Source organism: Triticum aestivum, chromosome 2D, assembly GCF_018294505.1.
Source record: "Triticum aestivum cultivar Chinese Spring chromosome 2D, IWGSC CS RefSeq v2.1, whole genome shotgun sequence".
Taxonomy (NCBI): domain Eukaryota; kingdom Viridiplantae; phylum Streptophyta; class Magnoliopsida; order Poales; family Poaceae; genus Triticum; species Triticum aestivum.
The window spans coordinates 538,321,325-538,325,279 of NC_057799.1; positions in this window are offsets into that span (position 1 = coordinate 538,321,325).

Consider the following 3,955-nt stretch of genomic DNA (forward strand, 5'->3'; position numbering starts at 1 on the left):
TTAACATGCATTATGTTAATATAACTCTAGTAAAATATTTCAAAAACCCGTGGAGACTGGACGATCTTATATTATAAGACGGAGGAAGTATATGATAACATAGCATAACCGGTGGACTGCACAGGTGGACCAAGTAAAATCCCAGCTGGATATTTACTAGAGCAACCTCATCATCGCTTACCCTCCTCATCAAATTGGAGCCCATCAGCCTTCATGTCAAACTCCATACCTGGATACGACATGTACGATGGATATTTCACCCACTTCACAATTGGCGGATCATGAGCAGACACCTTCTCAAAAAGTTTTGCGTATTCTGCTTTGGCCTTTTCATAGAGCTTATCCAAGTCCTCCTCCTGCTGCTCCGCTGGCGCGTCTACCGCCACCGGCTTCTCGACGACTGTTGTCTGATCCGCCGTCCCCTCTCCCTTCGTTTTCATGGCAGACCCCTTGCGACCGGCCCTCCGCTTCCGCGCCTTCCTTTTGGCCGCAGTTTGCTCTCCAAGGAACGCCTCCAAGAAACCATCTGGGGCCATCGAAACTCCTGATCCGCCCGCCCTTGAATTGGTGGCGGTGCAGATCTTCAGCGAAAACTGCTTCTTGTCGGCCATGAGCTGACCCCTGATTCGCCGCACCTCAACTCGCCGAGGAATTTGGCTTTCGGGTGGAATCGCAGGTTGCCTCGCCTGGATGTGGGGATTTTTCTCGAAGAGGGGGCACTGCGGCTCGCTCGATATAAAGGCGGAACCCTAGGCCTAGTTCTGTTCGGAGTCGGCCACTTTCTTGCTTCTTTGGCCCAACTCCAACCAGAGAAGGAAATCGAACTCCAGGGCCCAGGCCCAAAGCGGGCTAAGGGTTACCTTGCGAAAACCGAAATCACTAATTAAGGAGTACTCGTTGCAAAGAACACTCCACTTTCCCAGATCGCGACAAGTGGCGCACATGCAGCGCACCACTTGTCGCAACCAGGTTTTCGTAGATCCGTTTATTCAAAACGTTTTATCTCTTAAACCGTGCGTCCAAATCTCGAACCGTTTTCACCATTGGATTCCTCGCGTCGAGATCTTCAAAACTAGATCCCATTTGATAGGTTTTGACGAACTTTTTTTCAAAAAAAAAACCGGACGAAAAAAACCGGGCGAAAAAACCGAATCGGGAGCACGGTTTTTTCCCTTTCCGAAAGAGACACGCCCGTGCCTCTCGCGAAATCACAACCGTGCCTCTCGTGGAAGCAAAACCGTGACTCTCGTGGAAAAAAAAAAACAGAAAACGCGTTTTTTTCCGTTTTCGAGAGGCACGGCCGTGACTCTCACGAAAGCACAACCGTGCCTCTCGCGAAAGCAAAACCGTGACTCTCGCGAAAGAAAAAAAAACAGAAAACACGTATTTTTTTCCCTTTTCGAGAGGCACGGCCGTGACTTTCGCGTAAGCACAACCGTGCCTCTCGCGGAAGCAAAACCGTGACTCTCACGAAAGAAAACAAAAACAGAAAATGCGTTTTGTTTTTCCCTTTCGAGAGGCACGACCGTGACTCTCGCGAAAGCACAACCGTGCCTCTCGCGGAAGTAAAACCGTGACTCTCGCGAAAGAAAAAAAAACAGAAAACGCGTTTTTTCGTTTCCGAAAGGCACGGCCGTGACTCTCGATAAAGCACAACCGTGCCTCTTGCGGAAGAAAAACCGTGACTTTCGCGAAAAGAAAAAAAACGCGTTTTTTCGCGCAAAAAAAAATTTCGAAATTTTTTTTTTATCGAAAAGCTAAGAAAGACCGGGGGAAAACCAAAACGTCGAAAAAACCAATTTAAAAAGCCGAAAACGCGTGCGAAAAAATAAAAAAACAAAATCCGAAGGGAGCGTCCAGAGCGCGACACGTGGCGAATGGCTGAGAGCGCGCCAAGTGGCGCTGATCGTTGCGAGGCTCCCGAAGGAGCGCTCGTTAACTAGTTGCTCCCTGCGAAAATATCTTACATTATGGGACGGAGGGAGTAGTATGTATACCGTGCATTGTAAGAGGAGAAAAAAATAGTGTGTATTAAATTTGGTGTGAATTATTTATTCAAGTATAACCCTGTGTGCACACCGAGAAGGAACATTTAGGTAGGTTTTGCCACGTGTGAAATAATCAATCCGCTAGTTTTTCGTTCATTGACCAAGGGGATTGCAGGTACAAAGTTTGAACATTTAAGTACTGGGTTTTGTTAGGTCATTGCACTCCAGAGAAGGTCCGCGAGTTATTCAATCTATTTTTTCATCATTCGAGGGGTTTTAAGGTATGAAGTTAAATAATATTGAAGTGAGGCGAGTCTTCTCTTTTTTTTCCTCGGGTAGCAATCTTCAAGAAATTCAGGGTCCTTTTTCAGCTAGCTCCCGTACCAATCCATCCATCCTTCATCCCGCTTAGTCCATCCACCTTACTACATGTAGTTCCACACACATATATAATTTGGTATGACTGTATGTAAAGGAGCAACGTGGGACTATTTAAAATAAATTTGCCTTATCTCCCAGGTAGTTGGGACGACTAAGTTGCGTGGGTTGTGAAAGGCCCAGGCACCAAAACGACCTATGTTTGTAAGACGCGAGTAAAAATCCAAAGAAAAACGAATTGAAGGGTCGAACTCACGACCTCAAAGACCCGACAAAGTGCTGCCAGCAACTTGAAAAAACACGCCTTGCTAACCCATGGCCAGCGAACAAACACGTCATGCTAACCAACGGCCATTGCAAATGTGTAAGAACATACTGCAGCGTCAGATTTGATTTTTTAAAACTTTTCAAATAATAATAATAATGAATTCCCAAATATTCTTGAAAAGATGGACAACTTTTGAAATTCCAAACAGTTTTGCAAAATGTGAATAGCTTTTTGAAAATTCCGTACATTTAGAACAATTTTTAAATATGTTTATTTTTTAAACATGAACATTATTTTGAATTTTTTTAACATTTAATGAAGACAAGAATATTTTTCAAATTTGGAACACTTTTCAAAATCCATACTTTTTTGAAAATCTCAAACAATTCTGGAAATATAAACATTTTTTGCAAAAATGGAAACATTTTTTTATTTTGACCAACTTTTGAAACCATAATAAAAAATTAAAATTTCGAACATTTTGCAAACGGAAAAATTGGAATGCTTAACATTTTTCGAAATTGGATTATTTTTAAAAATTCTGAAAGATTCTTAAAATTTTGAATTTACGAAAAAGGTTAAAAAATAAAAATAAACTTGGACTGGGAAAAAAAGGAAAGGAAAACAGAAAAGAACAAAAAAGGAAAACGGGCCGGCTGTGCGAAACTCCAACTATTTACGGCCACGTATGGTAAATAGGGTTTCTCCAGCTGTGTGTGTAGAAAAATAAGTGGAGTGGCTTCAATGGGCCACAACGTACGCCCCACGTATGAAAATTTGGGCAAAACTTTTCACACATAAAAATTTAGCACCACCTCGGTTAGAAAAAAAATCTTAGACGGTGAACAGATGAAAAATCAAAGAAAAGCACATTGCTTTATTATTAATTACAAGTTTGCCATTTCACATCTAGATATGAGATAGTTAACCCACATCTAACTTTCCACCATATGATTTAGACATCAAGATTAGTATTCTTTGCTCTTTCCTACCATTTGGTCTTGTTACGGGTCACTCGCGTGAGGGGCTGTCGTGGCGATAGGCCGCTGTTTCATTTTTTCACGGCCCTCAACCCCTCTCGTCGCGTGAGCGTGGGCTGCGCACAATTGATATTTTTTATTTTCTTTTTCTATTTGTTCCAAATTCTTAAACTTTTAAAATTCATGTTTTTATTTTATTTTATTTTCACTTTTTCATATTTTCTTTTCATTTTTCTAAGTTCAAGAATTTTTTTCCACCATTGCTAGTTGATTGTCCATCATTAAACAAGGGTGCCATTTTTCTTGTCCCAAATGCAAGTCTACCCTCAACATGCAATTAC